Source organism: Salminus brasiliensis, chromosome 15 (assembly GCF_030463535.1).
Source record: "Salminus brasiliensis chromosome 15, fSalBra1.hap2, whole genome shotgun sequence".
Classification (NCBI taxonomy): domain Eukaryota; kingdom Metazoa; phylum Chordata; class Actinopteri; order Characiformes; family Bryconidae; genus Salminus; species Salminus brasiliensis.
Genome location: NC_132892.1, coordinates 12,030,070 through 12,043,143, shown reverse-complemented (window position 1 = coordinate 12,043,143; position 13,074 = coordinate 12,030,070).

Below are 13,074 nucleotides of genomic sequence, written 5' to 3'. Positions count from 1 at the left end.
GCTTTTCATCACCCTCACAAGGGTTGCTCTCAAGGAATTATGTCTTTACGTCAAGAATATGGAATTCTGTACCTTAGCTGCTTGTAGTGACTGGAATGAGCCAGCACTATTCGTGGCATTCAACATCATACTTCACTCAGAAACAACTCCTTCACTAACAGGATCCCCATTCAGACAGTGAGACTGATAACCCCTCTAAGTTCAGGATTTCATCCTTACATGCAGTTTCAAAGATCTCTAGTTTAAACACAGTGTCTTTAATGTCCCAATACTTTTGCACAAGGCCACGTTTAATATCTTCACCACAATGTAATAAACGTGATAAGTGTAATGGATGTGATAAATGTAATGAATGTGATAAATGAACAGAGCTGTGTGTCTGTAGAGGATGGAACTGTGTGTGTGTTTGGGTTTATTGTAATATTTGATAAAGAGAGTTACAGACAGACCCTCTCACTGACCCCTGACTTCTTTATTTATTACTTTGATGTTCTTATTTATTTCTATTTCACTGTTACTAATCTCTTATTTTTATAAACACCTTTAAGATTGTAAGACATTGTTATTTATATACATATAATAATTATAATTATAATGATAATATTATTACTGCTGTTGTTTAGGTGATGATGATGGTCAGTACCCGGGTCGCGCGCTTGCTGCTGTCCTGCGGAGCGGACCCCAACACGAGCACAGGTGCGACTCCGCTGCACGATGCGCTCGCTGCTGGAGTTCAACGCCGATCCAGAACGCAGGGATGCTCCAGACAGAACAGCTGCGGAAAGCGCGCAGGAGCACGAGCACGAGGACAATACATCAACAACATCCCATCATCTAAACAACAATCATAACTACCCATAATAACAATAACAACAATAATAATAATATAAGAATAATAATAACAATCATAACTACCCATAATAACAATAATAATAATAATAATAATATAACAATAATAATAACAATCATAACCACCCATAATAACAACAACAATAATAATATAACAATAATAATAACAATCATAACTACCCATAATAACAATAACAATAACAACAACAATAATAATATAACAATAATAATAACAATCATAACTACCCACAATAACAATAATAACAACAATCATAACCACCCATAATAACAACAAAAATGATAACAATACTACTACTACTAATAATAATATAACAATAATAATAACAATAACAACAACAATAATAATATAACAATAATAATATAACAATAATAATAACAATCATAACCACCCATAATAACAATGATAATAATGATAATAATAATCATAACCACCCATAATAACAACAACAACAATAATAATAACAATAATAACAACCCATAATAATAATAACAACAACAACAATAATAATAATAATAATAGTAATAATAAAACAACAAGAATAATATAACAATAATAATGACAATTATAACCACCCATAATAACAATAATAATAATAATAATAATAATAACCACCCATAATAACAACAATAATATTATTATTAATAATAATAATAATAATAATAATAATAATAACAGAATCTTTCATCAGAAACACGGATTAAATGTAAATGTAGTTCATTTGGCTCGTTTTCGTTAAATGCTGATCTGAGGTTTGCTCAGTGTGTGGATGAATAAACCGCCTTCTGCTCTGTTCATATTTTATTAATTTTTATATTTAAAAATAATTTACATTTAAAGAGCAGATCAACAGACCACGACTTCATCCGGTAACAAACACACAATTAAACTCAGTTCTGTTTAATCAACACAAGACTGGATACAGCGCCTTATTATTATTATCATTATTATTATTATTATTATTATTATTATTATTATTATTTTATTATTATCATTATTATTATTATTACTATTATCATGATTATTATTATTATTATTATTATTATCATTATTTTATTATTACTTTATTATTATTATTATTAATAAATTTAATTCAGTCCCTGTTTTAATTCAGTCTCTAATTTAATTCAATACCCTGTCCTCTCTATCCAGCCCTCACAGCGGCAGGCCCCCACACTCACATCGACCCGCCCCCACACTCACATCCGCATGCTCACGCAACGGCCCGCCCTCACAGCGACACGCCCCCACAGCGGTCCGCCCTCACATCGGCCCGCCCCCACAGCGGCATGCTCCCGCAGTTCCCACGGTTCTGTAATGTGTTTTGTTCTACAACGCCAACTGGAGCGCGAGTGACGTAACAATTACAGGGGGCGTGGCTTGTGTCGATTCTCTAATGTGTTTTGTTCTGGAACACTACAGCGCGAGTGACGTAACAATTACAGGGGGCGTGGCTTGTGTCGATTCTCTAATGTGTTTTGTTCTGGAACACTACAGCGCGACTGACGTAACAATTACGGGGGCGGGGGGGAGGGGCTAGCGCTGTTGCCTATAAATATGGCACCACAGCGCCACCTGGACGCAGTCGGACTACGAGGGACTGAGAGAGAGGTCCTCCAGGATGAGCGCGAGCAGCACAGAGTCAGGGTTCGTGGAGATGGAGTTCACAGGGGGACTCAGAGAATCCGCAGGGGGGGTGTACTTTCTGCTGGATAGGAGGGCGGAGCTAAGGCAGGACACAGCAGCTCACCAGGTGGAGGAGCTGGTCAAAGAGGAGCCAAGCCAGCTCAACAAGAAGGAGGAGAAGAAGAGGCAGGCCCTCCTGAAGAAAGAGGAGAAGAAGAGGCAGGCCCTCCTGAAGAAAGAGGAGAAGAAGAGGTTGGAGCTCCAAAGGAAAAAGGAGAGAGCTCTACAGAAAGCAGAAGATCAATCAATGAAAGCTCTCTTCAAAGAAAAGGAGAAGAAGCTGAAGAAAGAGCTGAAAGAGCTCAAGATCCAGTACAAGAAGGACATCAGAATCATTAGAGAGAAGAGGAGGGGGGTGGAGAAGCTTGATGAGGTGGAGATGCAGGAGGTGGAGAGGTTTGAGGTGGAGATGCAGGAGGTGGAGAAGTTTGAGGTGGAAGATCTTGAGGTGGAGGATCTTGAGGTGGAGGATCTTGAGGTGGAAGATCTTGAGGTGGAAGAGAAGCAGGAGGTGGAGAAGCTTGAGGTGGAGAAGCTTGAGGTGGAGATGCATGAGGAGGAAGAGTGTGGGTCGGTGAACTGCAGGGGGGACAAGAGCCAGCACAGCACTAGCTTTGCTAAAGTAAAGACCACCTGGCTCTTCACACTCAGAACCAGGGTCCGTTTATGGTTCACGAGGGTCTGGATGGGTGTGAAAAGCTAAAGCTGCAGAAAGAGGAGGGGGGGGGGGCAACAGAAACCGAACCGAAATCGAACTGAAACCGAACCGAAACCGAACCGAAACCGAACTGATAAAATCTACTATAGGAAGAGGAGAGATGGAGAATGAAGAGGAGAAATGGAGAATGAAGAGGAGAGATGGAGAAGGAATAGGAGAGATGGAGAATGAAGAAAAGAGATGGAGAAGGAAGAGGAGAGATGGAGAAGGAAGAGGAAAGATGGAGAAGGAAGAGGAAAGAAGGAGAAGGAAGAGGAGAGATGGAGAATGAAGAAAAGAGATGGAGAATGAAGAGGAGAGATGGAGAAGGAAGAGGAGAGATGGAGAAGGAAGAGGAAAGATAGAGAAGGAAGAGGAGAGATAGAGAATGAAGAGGAGAGATGGAGAAGGAAAAGGAGATATGGAGAATGAAGAAAAGAGATGGAGAATGAAGAGGAGAGATGGAGAATGATGAGGAGAGATGGAGAAGGAAGAGGAAAGATGGAGAAGGAAGAGGAGGATACTACAGTACTACAATACTAGCCAATTAGCAACCAGTAATGACTATGCTGGTTGACCAGTGTGAACCGAACTGACAAAATAATCTACTGGTGCGGCCAAGAATGTTGACCAGCAAATCACGCTAGTCCACCAGCTTGACCATCTGAGCCTGACCCACATGACCAAAATAGTGAGCTTGACCCACATGACTTGCTTTATCAAACTACTACTAAACCAGTATGACCAGAGAGCTGGAGGAGGAAGATGGAGGAGGAATAGATGGTAGGAGGATGTGCAGCTGGTCTTTTATGGGTGATGGTGGTGGGGGGAGGCTGCTGGTCTGATGCAGGTAGAGGGGACCCCAGCGGTCAGTCTTCCAGCAGGTCAGGCTGGATGGTCATTTACTGGGAGAAGGTAAAGAGACAGAGTTAGTTCTGAGAGGCTTTTATAGAGATCAGAGAATGTTGGTCAGTATCAGAGTGTGTCTGACGACTCCGGCAGGTCTGACTATAACAGTCTTATTAAAAGGAGAGAGCCAGAAGGTAACACAGACACGGGAGCTCCCTGAAACACTAGCGTCTATCTGCTCCACCGTCCACAAACCTGAGTGATCGCGTGTAAGCAGCGAGACGACAGCTCCAGCATCTCAGTGTACTACAATTCCCTGTGTCCTCGAACCCCTGGACCTGCAACCTTTATCATTATTTATCAACCATTTATCATATTAAACATTAATTACCAAGAGCTAAACTAAACAGATGAGTTTCAGCCTAGATTTAAAGACTGAGTCTGAGTCCCCAACATTATCTGGAAGGTTATTCCAGAGTTGGGGGGCTTTATAAGAAAAGGCTCAGTTAATATCATGTCTGCTTATAACTGAGCATTTTAATAGTGCGTTGTCCATCACTGTCCACGTCTAAACTCAATTATTATAAGTTAATTCCACTCAAAAATCCCTTTTGATAACAAATAGAAATCAAAACAGCCGAGTAACGTGACAAACTCCATCTTATTTCTTATTAATATCTGGAAATAATACCAATAATCTGGTAGAGAGGGTTGACCATTTTGGTTAAGCTGGTCATGCTGGTCAATCACTCTAATTCTGCTGGTCATGCTGGTCAACATGCATCTTCGTACTCATTGACTATTTGGATTGGATTGGTCATGCTGGTGGACTGGCATGATTTTCCTGGTCAAACAGCAGGGTAAAGATGGTCAGGCTGATCATGCTGGGCATACTGGTTGACCAGTGTGGTTTGGCTGGACATACCAGCTGACTGTTTTGGTTGGTTGTGCTGGCACCCGTGCTGGAGAACAGCTCCCACCCCCTGCATGAGACTCTGGCAGCACTGGGCAGCTCCTTTAGTGACCGGCTGCTTCACCCAGAGTGTGTGAAGGAGGGGTATCACACTTACACTACACACACACTTACACTACACACACACACTTAAACTGCACACTCTACCTACTCTAAATGTAGGTATTGTGATATACACTGAGGAGGCGAAGCTCTTTAAGAGGGGGGTACTGTTCTTCTCTATCTGCAGATATAATCAGTTCATCATTCCAATTCTAAATAAATAAATAATGTGAAAGTAAAGGAAGTGTTCACATGAGAATTGATTACTCTTATTTTAGTCACACTGTAAAATAATGAGCTGAATTGTATCTGATCTTCATTACACTCCTAACATTCATTCAATATTCATCAGAACAGCCTGGGATTTACAATCTGTCATTCCTAAATTGAACACAACCTGAACTGAAGCGTAAGGTTAATTAATGGTTTTATACACAGCCGGCCACTTCATTCATTACTGTCCATCCTATCAGCTCCACTGGTCATACAGGAGCAGGGTGTAGATCTGTAGCTCCAGACTGTCTCCATCTGTTTCTCTGCAGACTCTGTTATCAGCCTCCTCTCGCCCTGTTCCTCAATGCTCAGGACCCCACAGGACTGACCACCACAGAGCAGGTAGGTAGTATTTGGGTGGAGGGTCATTCTCAGCACTGCAGTGACACTGACTGACCTGGTGGTGGCGGCGCTTGTGTTATTGTGTTGTGCTGCTGGTACGGATCAGACACAGCATGGCTGCTGGACTGAGAATAGTCCACCAACCAGGAACATCCAGCCAACAGCGTCCTGTCAGACGCAGCAGCGCTCCACTCGTACCACCAGCCCAGCACACCCTAACATACACGCCACCACCAGGTCAGTCAGGGTCACTGCAGTGCTGAGAATGACCCACCACCCAAATACTACCTACCTGCTTTGCGGTGGGCTGTCCTGTGGGGTCCTGACCATTGAAAACACACACACACACACACACACAGAGGGACATTGATTGTAATAGAGAGGCTTCCAGGACTCATCAGCTCCCATCTGAAAACTAAGCAGTTGTTTTGGAAAGAGGTGCAGGAGCGAGACATGTAGGTGGACTATTGAGTAATGTTTGGCACGAACAGACCTGACACACACACACACACACACACACACACACACACACACAGAATAAGTCCTGGAAAGTGCAGTAAAGCTGAGTGTGGGAGACTAGAGTGTGGTAAGTCTTAACTTAGTCTCTCTCTCTTTTACAGGACCACTAAGAGAGCTCAGATGTTTTATGATGGCTCTCCCAGCAGCCCACAAGGAGTGTGCCACATCCCCATGGCTGAACCGTTCTGCTCCCAGACCAGAGAGGTTCTCTCTCTCTCTCTCTCTCGCTCTCGCTCTCGATCTTTTACTAAGGAGTCTAAAATGTTGACTAAGCATTGTAGTTTTGATATTGGTCTAAAATTATCATGATCTGAAGCTCCGCCTCCTTTGTGGAGGGGAATTCCATGTGCTGTTTTCCAGACACTGGAAATTCTGCTTGATTAAATAAAGAGAATAAAAATGTAAGTAATGAGATCTAAAACGATCAGAGACCCAAACTTCAGAAGAAAGGGTCCAACCTGTGCTTTTATTAGTGCTGATAGCGCTGAGGGCTTTAGCTGATGCATGAGGAGAGAGAGAGTGATTGTAAAGAGACCATAGCTTACAGCAGGGGGTGTATCCAACACACTGGGGGGTCTTCCATATTAGCATTGTTAAATAAATGTCCAGCAGCTGCTTGGAAGAGCTCTCTCTGACCAGTGATCTGATGATCATTTAGTAAGATATGGGGTGGAGTAGCTCTGAACTGTAGTATTCTAGTAATCTGAAGTATTGATTTTTATTCCCTTTGAGAAGCGGGACTTCACTGAGGAATACATTAGCACTCAGCTTGGGAACCATGGTCATGACCCAGAACTCTTACTGCTCTCTAGTGTGTTAGCGAGGTCTGTCTGCTTCATGTTCCTCAGGATCTGCAGTGTGATCTCCAGCACCCCCTCTCTCCCCCCTCTCTGATCATCCTCATCCTCCACCTCTCTCTCAGAGCATGCTGGGTAATCTGGACTCAGGAGCTTCTTGAATGCGTTCAGCTCGTTCTCCACTAGAGAGATAAATTTCTGCTGCAGCTTCTGATTAAGAACAAACATCAGAGAATCACTAAAGCTGCACCATTACAGAGAGAGATGATCTGAACACAGAACAAATGAGTTATTGAGTTATTTTCTGTATAAAATAATATCAGTTTATATTCATTTTATTATGAATGTAAACATATATGGAGTAAAAATTAACCACTTCTTGTAGGTCAGTAGATTTATTTGTATATTTGTATATCTCCAAATTAACAACTGATTTATCCTCAACATTATTACACAACTCAGAAAACTTGTGCAGCTTTACTGGCTGTTTTAGGTAGTAAATAAAAAAACAATTCTGTAGAAAATACACACACTAAATTGTTGTATTCACTGCAACACCTAGTCCTATTATCATCATCTTGGTCAGCACGTTTTATCTGAAATGCAATTTCCCTCCAGACTCATGACTCATCTCAACCACTTAGTTATACAGAAATGTAAAAATGGGTGGAATTTAACATTTTAGGATGTAACACAACAACAATCAAAGGAAAATGGTTCTGTGGTTTGATGCATTTGACACTTGTCAAAGTGACACCAAAATGACACCAAAAAATAAAGTTCTTGAAAAATGTCTAGAACTAGAACTAAACTTTACTGAACTAAGAACCAAACCCAAACTACCTCAAAGACTTAAACTGATCAAACTAAACCCCAACTAACTCTAAGGAGTGAGGAGGTTAATTATACATCAGATAAAACTAAAAAGAAAACATTTGACATGTTTTATGAGCATTAACACACTTAATTTGACTACATAAGATAAAGATTAAACAAAACTAAGAATATGAACAGAAAGATTCACCTGATAACTGCTAAACATATGAACTACCGATTTAGTAAACTAACACATTATACAGTGATGGAGACCGGACTTAGCTACCAGTATTGAACAGAATACCCTTTTCTTCTTTTAACAGAAACCATATTCAATTTAAACAGAAAGACATCTTAAGATTTTCGACTGGAAAACCTGCATTGTTCCCAAGATTGACAGGTTTTGGCATGGTACCTGTGGAACAGATGTCACATATATCCCATATTCTCTTCTGCAACTTCTGAAACATGAATAATATGCATATCTCTGTTTGCTTATAGAATACAATCTGGAAGTCAAGATCATTTGTTTCTGGGACTAAATTCATGTCTAAATTTATAGCTTTGGGATTCAGACTTTAGCGGCTCTTACTCTCAAACCCCTTTTTATTTTCATCACTTTGATGTAGAATCTTTCATGTTGAGGGTGGAGGGTGTTTCCTACTCCGCTACACCTTTCCGACTAAAATATTCTCTCAGGAGTAAGTAAAAAGTAAAATAATAAATATGTATATAACATTGATTCTTTTCTTTTTAAAGATGCCAAATACCATATTAATAACACAAAACATGCTATATATGTTTAATCAGTGCAGTTAAACACATCTTTGTTTACATGATAAATATGGATATGGAATAATACAATGTTTTTTATCCACATCAAGAAATCACTAAACTCCTCAGTGTGGAAATAACGAGTCAACATCTCAAAGGGATCTTTGGAAACGAAGAAGAAGATTCTTCACCCGTCAGATCATCTCGCAGCTGGTCATCATTTTTTCAGGATTCTCATTACAAATCCATCCGGCTGGTCAGTAACTCCAAACTCCAGATGGATGGTTTTGTGAAGGAGGGTCTTGCATTCGTCCAGAACTCTGAACCACTTTTGTTTGAACACATCTAGGAAACGCACCGGCACACCTTCCACACAGGTGAGTTGACTTTGTGATGGATGGTCAGTTGTCCAGCCCTCCCACTGTTGCTTATTCCACTCTCTGATCATATCATTAAGAGCTTGTGTGCAGATCATTTCCTAAAGCTTTGATATTTCTGTTATTTTATCATTTCTTGGTTCCCTGTTTCACTCTCCAGACATGTTTCAGAAACTTTCTCTTTTTCTTCTTGTCGACCAATGTCCTCATCCTTCATCATCATCATCATCATCAACCTCCGACTCTTTAACATGCACAGTTTCTACGTTCTCAGATCTGTCGCTCAGTCTGCTTTCATCATCATCGCTCCTGGAGGATGGCAGGTTTCTCATCTTTACGTTTATCACATCGTCCTCTGAACTTTCCTCGTCTGTAAGGGGAGAACCAATCCGACTTTCAGTGCCGTTTTGCTTCTCGCTTAGTGAAGGTGAGGACAACCTCAAAGAATGACCTCTCTAAAAGCAGAAAGTCTCTCTCTCTCTCTCTCTCTCTCTTTCATTGAATAAATTGTAAATAACAGTTGTTGTGAGTAACAGAAATGAAAACTACTATTACTGCTATTAAAATAATAATAAAAAGATAAGGAATAATAATCAATAATAACAGAATTCTGGTCGGTTTTAAGCCTAGATCAGTACTTTTATGTCCTCCATCCTGAACTAAATAGTCTTAAATGTGAGAACACTTTTTAAAACCACCATTCACCAACAAAACCAGTCAGTCAGCGGCAGCTTTCTAATTTCATTATTATACTATTACTGTTTGTGGGGTGAGTAGTAGGCTAGGCCAAGGCTGAGCTACTTGTTGGCCCTGGAAAAAGATATCATATAAATATATTCTATCATTGTGTTTATTGCCTGTGTTATGCCAATGCAGCTTTGTGCCTCTTTACAAGAGAATCCATGAATTCTAGGCGTATTTGTAAAGCCAGCACTCACCAACATGAAGAGTGAGTCAGGGGCAGCATTCTGATTTCATTATTAGGATATTAACTCTTTAACTAGTAGACCTAGACTGAGCTACCTTTTAGGCCTGGAACAATGTGTCTGGGGCAGGTTTATGTAGTCTAGGTAGATAAAGACAATGTAGGCTACAATGAAACACACAGACACACCCAATAGGATGAAAGCTGCTTTAAGATTCATTACTGTGATGGAGTGGTGGAGTGTACATTTTTATAGTGTTAATAAATGACACTTTCTGGAAGTATTTAATGTGTCCACTCTCACTGACACCCGTTAACTCATTAATCAGCTGGCACCAGGGGCAGCCATGCAATGTTACTCTTGGTCAGGCTGAATGGGCAGCGTACATCAGCCACAAGAATGGTGTGGAGCGGTCAGCTGACTGTGACGCTGTTCAGATCCTCTCTAGAGTAAAGTCCAGGGTTTTGATGGAGTTTAATTATTATAAGTGTGTGTCTGATCTGGAGACTTTTAAAGTGGTGCTGTGGGGAGGCGGTGTGCTCGGTGTTAGATGGTGCAAGGTTGTGGGTTTGATACCCAGGCTTGGCAAGCTGCCATTGTTGGGCCCTTTAGCAAGGCCCTTCACCCTCTCTGCTGCCCTGTTGCCGCAGCAATGGCTACCCGCCGCTCTGTGTGTGCGTGTGCGCTCACTGTCCACTGTGTATGTTTCACCGGTGTGTATTTGTGTGTGTGTGTTCACTGCACGGATGGGATAAAAGCCAAATTCCATCTGTGTCCATCACAAATGGTAAATATGGTTGTCTTGGGGGTCTAAAGGAGAGGTTGAGTCTGGTGGGGCGAGAGAGGGCATGTTAGCTGGGCTGATGCCACAGAGGGGACTACTGTTTTAGATAGGTGCAGGCTGAGGTGGGGGTGCAGTAGCTGAGCCTGTTGGTGAGGACAGCACCGTTAGTCAGGAGAGTTCTGAACCCTGATCCTACTGAAACTGTGGCTGCTGCTGGTCAGGGTGAGGAAGCTGCTGCTGCTAGTTTGGTGGAGGGAGAGGGTATGGATACTGATGCCGTAGCTGAATAAACGCTCTTTAGGGTGCCGGGAAAAAGAAAACTGAAGAGGACTAGGACTGGGAAAAGAACTGGGAGGACACAGGGAGCTCCCAGGGGTGAAAAACACAGAAGCATTTGGAGATGATTCCGGTACCGTGGAGGAGTCTGACAGTGACATGTCAGAGTTAGGAAGTCAGCCGAGTTCTTGTGCTGCTTACTCCTTTGATAAGATCAAACTGTTCCTCAGCAAAACTAAGAATGTGAAAGGAGTCATGGTTGATGGCCACTTTCCTGACCCCAAATCATTTATACAATCGGTTCAGACATTAATGAGGAATGAAGGTGAAGAGCAGTTCACTGTGCAGGAGCTCAGCGATGATGATGATGATGGATTTGAGACCTCTTCAATTATTTCTGTTTCTCACCCTGTTGTGTCTTGTGCTGTGGCCTTTCCTGTCTCCTCTTATTCAGAGAGCAGTTTGTGTTCATTGTGATCATAGAAACAATCAAACCCTGTTTTCTTATTAAAAATGAGTTTCTGACACAAACAGAATGAACATTTGTTGGATCAGTTTCATTACATAGTGAGTAAAAGCAAAGACACTTATGGAGGATTTTCTTTACTCTGTAAAGACACACACACACACACGAACAGCTGTTGATACCGGAGTGTGGTGAGGGTGCAGTGTGGATCCTCCAGTCTGGCAGACAGCAGCTTCACTCCTGACTCTACTGGGTGGTTGTAGGTCAGATCCAGTTCTTTCAGGTGGGAGGGGTTTGAACTCAGAGCTGTAGCCAGAGAAAAACAGCCTTTCTCTGTGACCATACAACCAGACACTCTGCAGAGAGAGAGAGAGCGAGAGAGAGAGTGTGGTAAATGAACAGTGAGAGAGATGATAGACAGAAAAATCAACAGCACTCTTCAGTATAAAGACTAATTATAATGCCACTGAAAAAAAAACACTATTATTATTATTATTACACAGTTTAAATACAGTTGCTGGTGATTATCTGGCTGATAATTACTAAATTATTAAGCATTAAAAACAGTAAATTTAGTTTTCAGTCTATTTGCCTCTAGAAGCACATGCAGAAATACACTCCTGCAGCTGATTCATAAACATTGTTGCTAAAACACGTCACTCATCACTTCTGGTAGAAAACCAGCTTGTGCTATTTTACATTCACTATATGGACCAAAGTATTGGGACACCTGCTCATTCACTGTCTCTTCTGAAATCAAGGGTATTAAAATAGTTTATCCTGCTTTTGTTGTACAGGAAGGCTTTCTACTAGATTGTGGAGCATTGCTGTGAGAATTTGATTGCGCTCAGTGATAAGCGTCAGTGAAGTTAAGATGTTGGATGATCACCACCCCACCTCCTCCCCAGCTCTCCAACTTATACCACAATTCCAGAGAACACTTGGCATTAGGCATGGTGTCAATGATTTATGTTGATCTGCTTCAGAGAGTCTATTGGCAATACTACTCTACAGGGACTAGACCGGCTGTGTGCATTTGCACATCAGTGTCAGCAATGGGTGCAACTTAAAATAGCTGAATGCCTTCATTAGCCTGCATTTACTTCAACATATAGTGTACTGTGATCAGTGACATACACTGTACAGTATGCTAGCCACAATGTAATTAAGTCTTAATATAAAAATCTTCACCAATTCTTATGTTAAAATATTGACTTAATTAGTCAGTTAGTTAATTACCAATAACTGCCATGATACCAACATTATAAAGGGATTATGATGTCCCTCTATAAAGACGTGTTTCCAGATCATATGGCATGTAGAACTGCTTCTTGTTATGACTTTAATACTTGGCTTATGTCATGATCCACACGGTCTGACAAGAATGGGTGAACACTCGCAGGGGATGGACCAAGGCGAGAGAGTTTATTGATCACAATAAACCGTAAACAAAACAGGAGGAACAGAAACAACAATCGTGACAACCAATACTGGGCAAACCAAAAGAACACACCTGGTGTGTGCTAGTGCTGTGCTAGCTGCCGGGGCTGAGCCAATACCGCTACTCAGAAACATAAACTTCCAAGCCGAGCCTGGGAAAACTAAGAAC